Source organism: Taeniopygia guttata, chromosome W, assembly GCF_048771995.1.
Source record: "Taeniopygia guttata chromosome W, bTaeGut7.mat, whole genome shotgun sequence".
Classification (NCBI taxonomy): domain Eukaryota; kingdom Metazoa; phylum Chordata; class Aves; order Passeriformes; family Estrildidae; genus Taeniopygia; species Taeniopygia guttata.
In genome coordinates this window covers 32,069,166-32,086,192 of record NC_133064.1, presented here as the reverse complement: position 1 = coordinate 32,086,192, position 17,027 = coordinate 32,069,166, and the positions used below count along the sequence as shown (strand labels likewise).

At 41.1% G+C, this 17,027-nt stretch overlaps 1 protein-coding gene across 5 annotated transcripts in view; it reads left to right on the top strand.

The window, feature by feature from the left end:
- The first annotated feature begins 990 nt into the window (after positions 1-990).
- Positions 991-17,027, top strand: part of LOC116806923 (transportin-1) — a 149,197-nt gene continuing 133,160 nt past the window's right edge. For 4 of the 5 annotated variants that reach the window (XR_012053305.1, XR_012053307.1, XR_012053306.1 and 1 more), the window contains exon 1: positions 991-2,306. The gene's annotated coding sequence lies outside the window, so the exon portion shown is untranslated. The remainder of the gene's footprint in view (positions 2,307-17,027) is intronic. The other variant, XM_032744741.3, reaches the window with a different exon arrangement.

Below are 17,027 nucleotides of genomic sequence, written 5' to 3'. Positions count from 1 at the left end.
GAGCCAGCCTGGAAAGAACTGTAATGGGCCAATCAAGTGCCTTAAACCTTCATGCAAATGAAAGGATCCAGACAGAAACCAATGCAGAGGGACAAAAAACAGGATAAAAAGGGGCATCTGACCCAATGAATTTATGCCGCTCTGTGAAAAACACCAATCACTTGGTTTCTAAAATTTTGAAAGCTTAATAATAATAAAATGGTTGTAAAAATAGTAATACAATTAGAGTAATACAATTTAGAGGTAGGACAATTAGAAGACAATAAAAAGCAAAGAATTACGGATGTCCAGATGCTCTCGGACACTAAGTCATGAAAAGCATACCTTGTGAACAAAGGAATAACCTTAAAACCAATAGCCTGTTGCATATTCATATATCTCATACATGATGCATAAATTCCTTGCAAATTAAGAATTTTTCTGGTCTTTGTCAACTTCTTCCCCTTAATCATGCTGGTTCCATAAAGATGGAGAGAAGGTAGAAGAATGTTTGTCTTTTCTGATAAGGAGGTTGCAACTCTTTATGGGCCCCAAGTCACTGTCATCTCTGTGTGAAGAGTTTCTTGATTATCTAATCTCTTGCTTGAGCTAGTAAAAAAATCCTACACCGCAGAGTTTCTATTTCAACAATGTTATAACCTAAAACTATATTTAACACACTACTTAAGAAAATTAATACAGCATAACTTTCTAACATTACACATATAATATTCATTGTGTTATAAATTTGCGCCACAACGGAACATAATCCAATTAAGAATTTTATTAATTTACAGCAAGTAGGATATGAACAAGGGTAACAGCGCTGTGCAGCAGACAGAGAACTTCAAAAAACCGAAGCTCCACTGACTGCTACCTTGATTCGCTCAAACTGTCTCCTTTTATTCCAATTTCTTCTTTTGTCTCCCTGGAATTTGCAAGCCAATTCCTGCCGTTATCTTGTGTTTGTATAAGCAGTCTCCGGTGTAAGTGGTTGTTATCTTATCTTGCATCAGCTGTGTCCCTTCGCTGTTTGCATACCTCCGTGGCCTAACCTTATCTCAATAGACAATACCTCAGTCTGTATTTTTCTCACAGTTGTCTAACCTTTACATATATCTTAATAAACAATATCTCAATCTGTAGTTTCTTACAATTGTAACATTTGTGAAAAGCCAATCATAAAATATGCATTTTTCACACACTCCACCTGGAACATCGGGGACATCACTGCTCAAGAAAGACCCCAGTGCCAGCGCTGCAGCATTCTTGACGGGACCGCTCCTGCTCAGCCCGCAAGCCCCCTTGCTTTAGGCCTTCCTTTTTATTATAATAAATGCGGAAATCACTTTTAGTACCGGGAGTGCGGTCCCGTTTTTAACAGTCTGACTATAGAGTTTTATTTTCTTGCCTAGTTTTGGGCATCAGTAGGTGGTTCAGGAAGGCGGTATCTTCCTCTTACCTCAGAAATGGGGAGTCGGGAGTTTAGAATAAAAGGAGGCTGTGTTCTCCGAAGCCTCGAGAGAGAAACCCCACGGGGGTATGCCCCAGTGGACTCTCCCTTTATTCGAATAAAGTTGCAGGATTCCTCTGTCTCCTTTATGAACACCGGCTTTTCATAGCGTGATTTTCCGCACAAGTGGGAGCCCGGGAGATGCTGAGGGCAGGGACCAGGGCTGAAAGGCTAGGTGGGGCCGGGCGGCCATTTCACTGCCGTCCTATCACACCCGAAGCCACGGGCCCTAGACTAGGCCGCCGTTGCCACGGTGACCGGCCAGTGGCGCCCCGCCCTGCACCGCGCGGCGGGCCCCGCCCCGGCCAATCGGAGGGGTGGTGGCAACGGAGCGAGGTTCCCTTTGTTCAGCCATTTCAGAAGCCCTAGTGGGTTTCGTAACTGAGCTGCGGAGGCAGAGGACTAGCTGCTTCGCTCCCTCGCCACTTCTCTGCCGTCGGGGTCTGGGATGGTGTGGGTAGGTGTTTGGGCTTCGAGGGGCGGGCTGGGATGTCCCATCTCCGGCAGCTGCTGCCTGCATGCCTACGGGCGGCAGTCGGGCCGGTTGGGTGTAGCTGGGCCTGGACCTAGGCTGCTCCCTCTCTTCCCGCTGTCGTTGGCGGGCTGTATCGTCTCGTCCGGATGGATTGGATGGTGGGGGAAGACCGGGCATCCACCCACGTCTCCAGCTCCCGCGGCTCCTCCCAGTGCTACAGCTGGTATCGTCCCCGCAGCCTTGCGGTGAAAGTCACCTGGGGAATATAAGAAAGTGTCCATATTTCCTGCCTTTTTTTTTCCTGCGGTGTATAGGGTCCCTGCTAACCAGGTCTGCTAGGTGGGTTTCCATTTTTTTTTTCCTAAGAAATATTCGAAAGGAGTGAAATTCCGTAATTGTTTTGTACTTTTTGTTTCCTTCCTTGGGGAGCTTGTTAGTTTAGGTGCTTACGGGAAATAGCTGATGGAACTCGTAAAGTCTTTGTGGAGTGACTGTACAAAAGCCACAAACGCCTTTTGGGGTTGGCATAAATGGTTTGCTCAGTCTTCAAGCTCTTTATTTCCTTGTTGTGAAGGTAATTCCACTCCCTTGAATTTGCGCTCAGGACCCAAGAGATCTTCCTACTGTGAGGCTTATTCTGCTATGCACTCTGGCCACCACAGGTTCATAACTTGTTTGCTTGCCTTCTTGCCTGTTTAAGTAGTCCTTAATGTGGTATTTAAGTATTTCCCAGATATTATTAAATCCTTACAACAGTCATTGAAGAAAACGTTAATTTGTGAGTAATTAAACAGAAAAAAAATAATTGTATGCCCAAGATCATACAAGGAGCCTTTGTTAGAACTGCAAAGTGAGCCTATGTTTCTAATGAAGAATCTCATCTGCGTGTAAAAATAACCGTTTGTGGTCTGTTTCTAAAAGTCCTCACTTTGCATCTGCTGTGTGAACTGTAGTTATTTTGGTATTATATGTGGGAGGATGGAGGAAAGCTGCTCACAGTTGGGAAGAATAGTTTTTATATGATCATTATTACTTTAGAGTGTATTTGTTCAAAATTTTTCTTGAGGAAGAACTTCTTTACTGTGTGGGTGACCGTGTACTGGAACATATTGCCTGGAGAAGTTGTGGAGTCTCCCTCACTGGAGATATTCAAGAACTATCTGGATGCAATCCTGTGCCATGTGCTCTAGGATGACTCTGCCTGAGCAGGGAGGTGGGACTAGATGACCCACTGTGGTCCCTTCCAACCTGATCCATTCTGTGAAAATATCTAGTTAGCTTATACTCAAAGCACTATACTGCAAAGGGATAATTATGATCCTGCAAAAACAGGGTTAAAAAGCAGTTTACTCTGTCTTAAAGGTGAAAGGCTCTGGTTAGAATGAATATTGACTAAGGACCATTTTTACCATTGGATATAGGCAGTAACACAGACTTCAGAGACTTCTGAAATTTATATAAATGTAAGCACAACTGATAAATTGAACTAAGCATGCCTTGTGGCAAGAAGGTAAAAATAACATGAATGGTGGGTTTATGAATGTAGACTTATTGGATTATCCGGCATATGTTTTTCTAGTATATTTATTTAGATTGCAGTTTAGAAGTGCTTGTATGCAGATATTCAAGAGAACTGATATATGTGCTTAATTTTAGGTTCGTGTTGTAAATCGGAGCAACACCAGGGACTGAGTTATCTTATAATCAGGTGATAGGTGCACACAGAGCTGTCCAGCAGACTGGCAGATCTGGAATAGAGTTTAATTCAATCAAATTTAATTCCTGTTTCCACTTTGGGCACACCAAGATGCTATAGCTACAAAGGAGAGTGGCAGAAGGCCAAGTATAATCCTCCTTCATAAAAGCTGATATTCAGAATCTGTATGGTCTGAAGATCAGGGCTAAAAAGAATACAGAGATTTTATTTTTGAAATGTTTCATTGATAAAGATCTCCTTTTGTAGACTCAGCATTGTCACTGTCATAAAAGTTTGGACCACAGGTTTGTGAAACTTCTGCACCAATCAATGCATTGTCAGTAGAATTGTGTCAGTGATATGCAACAGGGGGAGGATTTTTCTTTGCTTTTTTTTTTTTTTTGAAAGGGCTAAGACTGTTTTTACCATTATTTTCATGTGTTAATTATGTTGGAACTTTGAGTAAATTTGACCACAGAAATGAATTTTATTAGTTAATTCAGTTCCAGATTCTTTGAACATTCAAATACATGTAACAGAATATTTTTGTCACCTATTCCACTTCTTTAAATTATTTTATAGTTTGATTTGGATAGCTCAGATAGGTTTTCTATATATTTTGATAGATTTCATATCTATATGATGATTGAAAAAATGAATATGTATTTATGTGTATAATATACAGAAGCTATAGGGGCTCAGGGTCAGGGCTGTAATTCATAGTGAAATTTTATTTTAAAAATATTTAATTGGTAGATATATATTTGTGTAGACCCAGTGTTGTTCAGTTTATATATGTGATCTATCATATACATGATAAATCAGTGTACATAATAATCTGTTTATGGATGTGCACATGGAGGCCATGGAATGTGGCATCTTTTAATGCTATAGAAATAAATTTCCAAACATCACTTTTAGCCTTCAGTTTTCCCTTTCCAGACCAGATTCCAGAGTGTAATTTAATTAAAAAGATCACTGTTAATTTTCTGTGTACTAAATGCTTTGAAATTTTGTTTGTGTATATGTACATTTTTAGTCAAAATTAACATGTTAAGAAAACGTGGGGCTTTTGAGCCTTGAGGATGAAGTTGCTGTTAAATTATTCCTCTGTTAAATAATTGAATTTTATATAACCTTTTCTACAAGCCATTGTGTAATCCCTTAAACATTCAAAATATGCTGCTTATGTAGAAGTTGCCATTAAGGGCATTGATTTAAATAATTGATTGATGCTAAATATAATGGCAGAGGAAAAGGCAAGATAAAATGTTTTTTGGAGAATAGAAAATAGTAGGTAAGTAGGTACAAAGATGCAAGGAAACTCTTACTCTATTAGAAACCAAAAAGGAAATACTTGCAGAAATTATGGTGAGGTAACACAGACCAGGGGCTTCCAAACCTAGTTAGGAGGTATATGATTATCATTAGTAACTTCTGGCATCCAGAGTCGCATGTCTTTCTAACCACACAAAACCAGAATCTCATCTATGGCTTTTATGCTCCCAGCTTTCCTACTGGATGTTCTTGTCTTGCAAGCTAGGACTGCAGTCCAATGCTCATACTCACCTTCCCCATCCATTCATGCATCTGCAGAAATTTACTCTAATTTTTCACTTCAGCCACATTTTTTCCCCTTGCACATATCCAAATCCTGAATTTTCACTTCCAGCAAGTACAAAGTGGAACCTTAGTTACCCCTGTGTGTATGCCATCACTCTAATCCTGGTCTTCCTACTTCACCATGTTTTGGCCCTCTTTCTGTATCCTGAACTAGAAGTGCGGGTCTGCCTGGAGGCGGTAGAGCTGTTCATTGTTGTTGAATGCAGATGGTGGCTGCAGTAGTTCCTAACTGTGTTTACAGAGCCTTTATAGGACTTAGTAGGTAGTTACTCTGCTGCCTGTATAAAAGCAGTGAGAGCCAGGAGCCATGGCTCAGTTCATCATTGAGCATATCACAAAGCAGACATGAGTGGTAGGTGCACTATAGTTTGGCCACCTTTCTAATAGAGAAACAAGGAAAGTCAGTAGCAGACAACTGTGGAAAGACAAGAGTAATTCTCATTGGAGAATAAAAAGCACAGGTCTGATTTTTAAACCAAATAAGCTAAATTGATGCAAAAGTCCAAATAGATGCCTTTATTTCAGTCTGCTTCACATCAGCTGAGCTTGAGTCCATTCCTTCAAAAAAAAAAACAAACCAAAAAACAAACATAAGCCAGCCTTAAATTTAAAGAAATTGTTCCACACAGGATTTTGAAAATTAGAATATAAGCAAGTTTAAGCTAAACTGATTTAACTTTCTTGCGCAGTCAAGCCCTGAACTATCTGCCTGAAAATCAGGAGGGATTTTACTGCATTCTGTTAGGTGTAATGTAGGCAAGTGGAGTTGACATAAGAGGTGAAAGTTTCAGTTGTTGATTCAGGTCCATAAGCAGTGAAAAAAGAAAGATCAGGTTTGAATGATCCTTTTGAGCACATGGGAACCAATTGCATTAACAAGAACACTCTAATAATGTAATTACGTTCTTCACTCTTTTGTGAGAGACTAGTCAGCACTAGGTTGAAAACACGAGTCTGAACAGACATGCTATTGGAGCTCCATGGGAAAGGAATTAAGGTAGACAAAGTGATGAGAGGAAATAATTGGTTAAAAAATTATAGTTTTGTGTTTCTCTCTTGCACAGTGCAAATGTGTGTATATGGGTGTCACATCTTTAAATATCTGTTTATTTAAAAATACTTTAACCTTTGATATGTAAAAATCCAGCTGGTCATTTGGTCACATTACTAAACATCTTCAGACATCTTCCCTTCCAAAGTCCTCCTATCTGTAGAAAATACTATAAGAAGTCTTGTATTTCTTGACTAAAAACTGGGTAATGCACTGTAATTTCACATAATGTTTTGCTTCTGGAGAATACCCTATTACAGTTGTTCTCTGAGCCAATGAGTAGTTGTAATATATTTTGCAATGCATAATATATCTTTCAGTTTAGCAAGGAAGCATATTTTAGGTTAGGCACTCTCCATTCTAATGATTCTCTTAATTTCTTGGTAATTGCACAGAATCAAAATAGCAAATAAAAATTAAATAAAGCACAATTTGCGGTATTTTCACAGCTTCCTTCATTTAGAGTGTACATTTTACGACCTGCCTTGTTTTGTTTGCTACTTACGTTTGCAATCCTTTAAAATGTGGATTGGAAAAGATGATACTGAGAAGGGAATTTTGAGACAGAGGAGAATCTTGCATGTAACCACTACTGAGTTCAATCTCTCATTAATAGTTGTACAATGCGTTTCAAAAATGAGACAGCTTTCTTTTACATAAGAAAAAATTAATATAATATATGAAGTTTCATGCTTTAATAGTTTTCCATTTAAAATTATGGACCTCTATATCTGGACATGAGATTAAAAATTGGCAGGCATTGAGATTACTGCTGTTGCTTGTTTCTTTTATGATATGTAACAGGGTAAATGGAGCATAGTGAGGCTTTGATAAACTTAGATCCACTGGGGTGGAACTCTCCCTGTTTTTAAAAAATAAGCAAATAAGATAGCAGAGGCTGTGATAGTAAAAGGGTTTTAAATCATGGGGATTTAGGGTTAAAAGGAAAATTAAGCTTAGTAGGCCCTGGAAAAATAAACACCCTAAGCACATGAAGAACTTGTACTTGCTAGAACTGCACCTGTGTAGCTAGTACATGATAAATGATATAATTGTTAGATGTGATGATTGTTTAGTAATTAAATATAATTACTGTTTAATCATAAGAATAATCATGAGAAACTGTGGTCAGGGACCTAAGAAAGATCACGAGAAACTCGTGTCAATGTATACAATAGAACAATATAAGTTTAATAATTAATATGTAAGTTATATAACGATAGAATATAAAATACGTTCAGCTTGAAAGCCATGTCGGAGTCAGATTTGGGTTGGTACCCCTGATTCCCAGAGCTCTTAATAAAAGCACCTGCATATAATCATATCCTGTGATTATGTGTGTTCCGGAATGCTAACATTTTGGCGAACCCAGATTGGGACCTTGCGAGCACTGCTGAGGACCCCGCGACCCGATCACGCTCCAGCCGACACTGAGGGATTCTCGGGGAGCCCATCGGTGCCGCGACTCTCCGCTGCTCACAACGTCCCCTGGAGAGAGGTAAGGTGCTTTTAATTTGGTGTGGAACCTGCCTAAGACGCAGCGAAAGCTACGCTCGGTTGGGTTAAAGGAATTCTTGTGGTATTGCCTAGGCACCGTCCATTAGACATCGCAAAAGCATTGCAGGTTTGGCATTCTGTGGTGTTTTGTGGCTATAATATGGAGAAGCTTAAAGGTCTCTTGGGCTGCAATTCCCCCATACCACGTTCTTCTCCTTTGGGGTGCTTATTAGCACATTGGAAACAAGGTAATTTTGGGCAAGACTTACATAGGGGTAAGTTAATTGATTACTGTAATACATGGTGGCCAGAATATGTTTTGGAAGATGGTGAAAAATGGCCACCGAATGGAACATTGCAACATAACACTATTTTGCAATTGATGTTTTGTAAAACCGAAGGAAAATGGGATGAGGTTTCGTATATTGATTTGTTTTTCTACTTGCGAGATAAGCCAGAATGGCAGGTTGAATGTGGATTGATGGTAGTTAAGGCATCTACAAGTGATAAGTGTGAGGTTTGTGTGAAGGAGAAACATTGTTGAGAACATTTTGCATTGAAAGAAAGTCGGAGTCGGAGGAACGATACAGACGTTGATTTACAGGTAGCCCCCGCAAGACCAAGAGAACCTAACCCTATCCTGCCTGCCCCTACCCCTACTTCATCACCTGCTTCACCCAATCCTATTTTGTCTAGTCCTATTTCACCCATTTAAACCCTCTCTCCCTATCCTCCTCTTCCCCTGGAGATGATCTAAATTTAACTGTGATGCATAGAAGGGGGGAGGATGAACGTGAAGGAGATAGTGAGAGTAGAGATGAAAGTGAATCTGCGATACCGGTATCTCATAGGACTCAGAATTGGTCAAAGCCCGCCCCGGTCTTGGCCAGAAAAGATCTGGGTAGACAGAAGCAGACTGTGATTGCCCCCTTATGACAGGGAACAGGAGCGGAGGGGCCGGTGTTTGTAAAAGTACCTTTTCTCCCTGCGGATTTAGTAATTTGGAAACAATCGGCTGGAACTTATGGAGAAAATCCTGATAAAGTGGCAAGAGTGGTAAAAATGATTATGAAAACTCAGAATCCAGATTGAGATGATATACAAGTAATATTAGATACCCTAATGGATTCTACAGAGAAAGAGGTGGTACTTAGAGCAGCCAAGGAAAGGGCAAGGGAGGATATCAGAAACAGGCTCGTAATGGGAACCCTAGATGATAATTTTCCAACCGAGGATCCAGGGTGGGATCCTAATGCACCTGGGCATATGCAAAGGCTGAAGAAATATCAGGAGTGGGTCCAAATGGGCATTCAAAATGCTGTACCTAAGACTATAAATTGGTCTAAATTGTATGAGATAAGGCAGGAGAAGAAAGAATCCCCTACCGTGTTTTTGGAAAGGCTTAAGGAAGCAGCGAGAAAACACACAGATCTCCAAATAGATACACCACAAGCAAAGGTTCAGCTCGCTCTCATTTTCCTGGGGCAGTCACAGGATGACATTAGGAGAAAACTGCAAAACTAGAAGGGTAGAATTTAGAAATCTGGACAAATTGCTTGAAGTAGCTTGGAAAGTATATAATAATAGGGAAAAGGAAACAAGTAAAAGGCAACAGCAAAACCTCTTGGCAGTAATACAAGGGAAAGGAAACCCAGGCATCAGAGGGAGGGGCAGGGGTGGCCGTGGACTGGGGAGGGGAGGTGGACTTGGCAGGGGACATGGGGGAACTGCTGTGCCAAAATTAGTATTTAACCAGTGCTCTTTTTGCCTGCAAGAAGGTCACTGGATAAACGAGTGTCCAAACCGGTTTTACCAAGGCAACCAGCCAAGCCAAGATCAAGATATTGCAAAATTAATGGTGGTGGGACAATACAGCAGCTGTCTAAAAAATAGCAAGGAACCGTTCGTGACCATACAGCTAGGTGATAGAGAAGTAAAACTCCCGGTGGATACAGGGACCACGTATTCTGTACTGAATGATTTGCAAGGACAAATTGGGGACAAACAAACAACAATAGTCGGGGCCACAGGGAAGGAGGAAAATCGGCCATTCCTAAAACCCTTAGATCTGTGTTTTGGAAATAAGGTCCTGACACATGAATTCCTGTATGTGCCTGAGTGTCCAATTCCCCTTTTAGGTAGAGATTTATTGGCAAAACTTGATGCAGTGATAACCTTTGAGAATGGGGAGCTTTTAATGAAAATACCTGAATAAAAGACAGGAAAAAATTTAATGATTAAGGAAAAACCAGCTCCCTCTATTCCTAGGGAAGTAGAAGATGCAGTAATTCCTTCAGTATGGGAAACAGATATACCTGGGAAATCTAAATTAGCACAACCAATACATGTTGAATTAAAGGAAGGGGCAAAAGCAGTACAGGTTAAACAGTATCCTATAAAACCAGAAGCACGGCAGGGAATAGTAAAAATTATTGATAAATTCTTGAAATACCAAATTTTAGAAGAATGTGAATCAGAATATAATACACCTATATTTCCAGTGAGGAATACCAATGGTGAGTATAGACTAGTGCAGGATTTGAGAGCAATAAATGAAATAACTAAGGACATTTATCCAGTGGTTGCCAATCCTTACACATTGTTAACATCCGTGAAAGAGATATATAAATGGTTTACAGTAATTGATCTAAAAGATGCCTTTTTCTGCATAACCCTTGACAAAGAAATTAGGAACCTGTTTGCCTTTAGAGTGGGAAAATCCAGGAAATGGAAGAAAGACCCAGCTCACTTGGACACGGCTCCCACAAGGATTCAAGAACAGTCCCACCCTATTCGGAAACCAACTGGCGAAGGAGCTGGAGACCTGGACGACAAGAGGGCAAGTACGGAGAGAACAATACCTGCTGCTACAGTATGTTGACGATATACTGATAGCCACAGAGGGGAAAGCAACCTGCATAAAGGTAACAATCGAGATTTTAAATTCACTGGGAATGGGAGGATATAAGGTATCTAAAGAAAAAGCACAAATTGCCCAACAGACTGTGATTTACCTGGTATGTGAAATCTCACAAGGGCAGCGAAAACTGGGTACTAACCCTATTCAAGCTATTTGTGCCATTCCAGAGCCCCAGAATCTACATGAGCTGCGAGTCTTCCTTGGGATGACAGGGTGGTGTAGCCTGTGGATCATGGACTATGGACTAATTGCAAAACCTCTGTATGAGGCCCAGAAGACGCAGCCATTTACCTGGGGCAAACCACAGAAGGAGGCCTTCCTCAAACTAAAGGAGGCCTTGACAACTGCTCCTGCATTGGGGTTACCTGATTTGTCCAAAGATTTTCAGCTGTTTGTACATGAAAGGATGCATCTGGCTTTGGGAGTCTTAACCCAACGTTTGGGAAGCTGGAAAAGGCCGGTGGGCTACTTTTCCAAACAACTTGACAATGTCAGTACTGGATGGCCTTCATGTCTGCAGGCAGTCACAGTCACTGTGATTCTGATACAAGAAGCCAGGAAGCTCACCATGGGAAGGCACATAGATGTCTATGTACCACATATGGTGACTACTGTGTTGGAGCAGAAGGGGGCCCATTGGCTCTCCCCGAGTCGAATGATGAAATTCCAGGTAATCTTAACGGAGCAAGATGATGTAACATTAACAACAACTAACCTTTTGAACCCAGCCTTGTTCCTAGGTACAACATCTGAAGAAAGCCTATTGGAACACGATTGCATGGAAGTAATAGAACACATCTGTGCGGCTAGAGCAGATCTGAAAGATGTCCCCCTAGAACAGCCAGACTGGGAGTTGTTCACAGATGGAAGCAGTTTAATGGAGAACGGAATGAGATACGCTGGATATGCGATAACAACAATCAGTACAGTGGTAGAGGCAAAAGCATTGCCACCAAATACATCCGCCCAGAAGTCAGAACCGGTTGCTTTAACCAGAGCACTAGAATTAAGTGAAGGGAAAAAGGTGAACATATGGACTGATTCAAAATATGCATTTGGAGTAGTGCATGTGCATGGGGCCCTATGGAAAGAATGGGGCCTGCTTTCATCTCAAGGGATGCACATTAAACATCAAGATGCAGTTCTGCAGCTGATAGGAGCAGTACAAAAACCTGAACAAGTGGCAATTATGCACTGTAAAGCACATCAGTCAGGAAACTCCAAAATTTGTGAGGGAAATCAAAAGGCAGATTGGACAGCTTGACAGGCTGCTCAAAAGGTGCAAACAACAATTACATTGGTCCCTTTAAAACTTAATGTATCTCAATTCAATTTACCTCCACAGCCGAAATATTCAGCAGAAGATGAGAAATTGGGACATTTACTGAATGCACAGAAGAATCCAGAAGGGTGGTATGTAACTGCACACAGACAGATAGTGGTACCCCCCTTGGTAATGAGAGAGGTTCTACAAATTAAACATAACAAATGTCATTGGGGTGTAGAGGCATTGGTAAAATTTCTAAAATGTTATTTGGTCTCAGTACGAATATTGACAATTGCAAAATCAATAATGTCAAAGTGTGAGATTTGCTTGAAAAATAACCCAGTGGCTAGACGACAGGCACAACTAGGAAGGGTTCAGGTGGGGATAGAACCAGGAGATTATTGGCAGGTAGATTTTGTAGAATTACCAAGAACTCGAGGATACAAATATTTGTTAGTAGGGGTTGATACATTTTCTGGATGGCCAGAAGCCCTTCCCTGTCGCACGAACCAAGCAAAAGAAACAGTTAAGTGGTTACTAGAAGAAATCATTCCCAGATTCGGGGTGCCTCTAGGGATATCATCAGATAGGAGACCCCATTTCATAGCCATGGTGGTAAAAGAAGTAAGTAGGTTGCTGGGAATAACTTGGGACCTCCACACACCATGGAGACCCCAGTCAAGTGGACAGGTGGAGAGGATGAATCAGACACTAAAAAGGCAGATCAGTAAAATATGTCAAGAAGCCAAACTGCAGCGGCCACAGGCTTTACCAATAGCATTGCTGCATCCACATCCCAAATGTAACTGCAGATGTAGAATATGACATCAATCAGTTTAAACAAATAGAGCATGAAGTACAAGAAGAGCAGAAAGATTTGACTACAAGCTGGTTAGACAAAGTCTTTAAAGGGTTAGGGTGGAATGTGAGTTCATGGATTAAGTCTATCACTGAGAGTGTAATAATCCTATTAATTGTGTTCTTAGTAATTTGGTTAGTCTACAGTGTCCTAAAAGGAGAAATACAGAAGAGGACATCCTGAAACCGGAAAATAATCAAGGCACTGACACCGGATCCACACCCATCATCCTCTGATCCTCTAGTCCATGACAACGTTCACGTCAATCCTGGATTTGAAGAACATCATGTATAAACTTAGAAACTAAAGACTGTATCAAGTGAAAGTATTTGCACTTATAGTGAAGTGAAAATACTTTCAAAGGGGGGAAAATGATAATAAAAGGGTTTTAAAATCATTGGGATTTAGGGTTAAAAGGAAAATTAAGCTTAGTAGGCCCTGGAAAAATAAATACCTTTAGCACATGAAGAACTAGTACTTGCTAGAACTGCACCTGTGTAGCTAGTACATGATAAATGATATAATTGTTAGATGTGATGATTGTTTAGTAATTAAATATGATTACTGTTTAATCATAAGAATAATCATGAGAAACTGTGGTCAGGGACCTAAGAAAGATCACGAGAAACTCATGTCAATGTATACAATAGAACAATACAAGTTTAATAATTAATATGTAAGTTATATAACGATAGAATATAAAATACGTTCAGCTTGAAAGCCATGTCGGAGTCAGATTTGGGTTGGTACCCCTGATTCCCAGAGCTCTTAATAAAAGCACCTGCATGTAAAGTCGTAAGAAGGGGTTTCCACGGATGGATTGGGGTGAATATAAGCGAGATCTCTGTTGGTTGTTTTTGGGGGATGAGGTTTATTCAGGATGCAGAAAGGCCCTGCCTCATGCTGTGCTGTGTAGCAGCATGTGGCTGGGCCTGAGGTGATGGGGGAGGGGAGAGACAAAGGGGGGAGCAGGGACTCCCGGAGGAAGTTCCAGGAGGAGAGGGGAAGATCCAAGAGGGCGTCTGGCCCCCCGGAGACCCCTTATCAAGGGGGGCTTCGAGGTGGGCTGGAACAGGACTTGGGCCAATGGGGTCACAGACACTTGATGTTTCAGGGGAGGGTTACAGGTGTGGGGTGAACCATACATTCTGGGGGGTGAGATGGAACAGTCCATTTGAATTTTGGACCCCTCTGTAGGTGAGGGTTATTGTCCAGCCAGTAGGGGGCGTTATATTCGTCCTGGCTGTACTATTGTGGTTCTTAATCATATTTATCTACCCTTCCCAACACCTGCATATAATCATATCCCGTGATTATGTGTGTTCCGGAACCCTAACAGCTGCATTTTAAGGGTCTTTTGGTAGGTCTTGCTATGGATAAGCATATTTGTCCTGGCTTAAAGGACAGGTGTCTTCCAAGGAAGGTGAGTACCTCCCTTGGAATGGAAAATGTGACCCCCTTCCCTCTGAAGTATTACAACTTTGAAATTACAGGGCTTTCCGTCAAAGATATGGAAAAACAAATAACAGTTCTTTACTAGGATATATATATATGTATAACAAGGCAAACAAATGACAATAACAACATCAGCAACAAGAAACAGAAAAAAACTAGACCTGACAACAGCCTTCTCTGGGTTGTCAACTGCTTTTCCCTTTGGTGTAGTTACAGTCACGGCCAGCAGGGGCGATGTTGGCACCCAGCTCAGCAGGGCAAGTGTGATGATTCCCCCTCGGCTGCAGGGGACGCTGTGGCGTGAGCACAGCCTCCTCTCCACATGGGTAGTGATGACTCAATCAGTGGGAGAGAGAGAGAGAAAAGGGGCTTCGTTTGCAAACTCGTGGGAGGAGGGTGACGGGGGACAGGGACCTAGTCTCAGTGCCCCTCCAGGTTGTGAAATGGACTGTAGCAGGAACTTCGGAGCAGCAGGCTGGTACAGCAGATGCGGGCATACCTGGGGTGGCAAACAAAATGCAGCAGAATCTCCGGAGCTGCAGCAAGAGCTGTGGGGGTTAAGCGGACATGGGGTGTTGGGTTAAAGTGTAGCGAGAAACCCAAAGCAGTGGCAGAAAATCAGCAGGGCTGGGGAGCAGCATGTGGGGTCCTGCAAACAGCTGGGAGGCATTGAGACAGTCCTGTGGAGGAGAGAGGGTTCCCAGGTTTTCCCCTGAGACATCGAGTAGATAGCGAGGGTCCTTTCCAGTGAGATCAGATGTTGATAAGATCCCAGTTCAACAGCCGCTCTTATGAGCAAAGCCTCGCTCACAGTAGGAGAAGCAGTAAAAGACAGAGCTCCGCGGTGGCAGCGAATTCTTCCTACAGCAACTGTAGCCTGGCTGTCTCCTCTCTGATCTGAGAGCAAGAGAGCGAGGAGCTGAGCCCATCCCCTCACCCCCCAGCCAAAATCTTGCAGCATCCCTGCCCCTCCCAAGAGAAAATTCCCCAGCCAAGAGGGAAACCAACTGCACCCCTGCCCCTGCTCCTTCCCCCAGCACATCTCCTCTTCCTCTTAAGTGCCCATTGCCACAATCTCCTAGGCAACAAATGGGAGAAAATTCTCCAATTCCCTGAGAGAAAGAAAGAAGAAAAAAAAAAGGGATAAATTCTAACCTCCAACAATATTTCAGGATGTTTCCAAGTTCAGCAGTAATGCAGATTTAATTGGACATAAGGGTTCTTTAAAACTTTCTTTGCCACACTTATTTCTTGAACTTTTGGAGAAAGAGAATACCCTTGAAAACAAACAATTATATCCTAAATTATCTGAGGTTATACAAGTTGAGTTTATACTATGATAGAAATTTTAAAAGCCGGCCTGTGAGTTATTCGTTATTTGAGTTTGTATTTTCACAAAAAACAGATGATACATAGATTTTTACATGCAGGGAAAACAATAATAGAAAATAAGATTTATCAATTTGGCAGCAGTGAGAATTAATTTATATTTTTCATCCAGTTTTCTTGAGACTCTTATCTAAGGTTTATAGCAGAAAGAATGAGGAATTAGAATTGAGAGATTTGGTGACGAAGTGATAAATAAGGAAGTGAGATGTTAATTTCAGAAATTGTCCAGTATAGAAGAATTTGATATCTGTGATAAAACATGACATCTATTAGAAGAAATTCTAGAAAATATGCTATAGTATGTGATTTTGGGCCCTGGAACATCCCTTGTAGCATCTTCTGTGCAGATTACAAGAGATACGTCAAGGTCAAAGGAAATTTAACAAAGTAGTCACATACAGTGCAATGTTTTCATAGCAAATTAATCCTTGGGTCCTCCATAAGAGGATATTAATTTAAGGTAATAAAATTCATAACACTGTTGTCACACTTTTGTATAGATGAAGTTACTGCAGCATTGCATCTGGGAAAAGCTGAATGAAGGGAAGCAATTTTCTTTATTTTTTTAACTGGAGTGAAGTCTAACTGTCCTGTTTATACTAGGTAAGTGTATATTAGGGAAAACTGGTTATTATACAGATGTTCTTTTATATTGTGCTAATTTAGTCATGAGTATGTGTGGGACTGAACTCTGCTTTCCTCAGTTACACTTTGAAGTTCAATTTTGAAATTATGAAGAAATACTAAAACCCAGTGTTGGTCTTAACCATGCTGAACAACTTTCTTAGAATCATGGATTCATTTAAGTTGGAAAAGACCTTTTAAGATGATGAAGTTAAGCTGTAAACTTAACAGTGCTAAGCCTACGACAAAACTGTGTCCCTAAGTGTCACATCTACACATCTTTGAATCCCTCCAGGAGTGGTGACTCCACCACTTTCCTGGACAGCCTGTTCCAATGCTTGATAACCCTTTTTGCTAATATCCAATTGTAGTGGTTTGGGTTTGCCAATTTGAGATTTCGCCAATTTTGAGATTTCCCGAGCGGCACACCAATGAGTGTGGTGGGTTTTAGTGCTGGCCAATCACCAGTGCACTCACTTCCTGCTGTGAGGTAGGATTAGGAGAAAGGCAAAGCAGGCTCAAAACTTTAAAATGGTATAAAGAAAAATTTATTACCAGTAACTAAAAGAAAGAGTAATAAAAATCAGAACAAAACTTTCTGAACACCTCTCCCGACAACCTTTTCTTCCCACTGACAATGTAAAGAAACAAAACCTAAAATTTCAGTCAGTTTATGTCT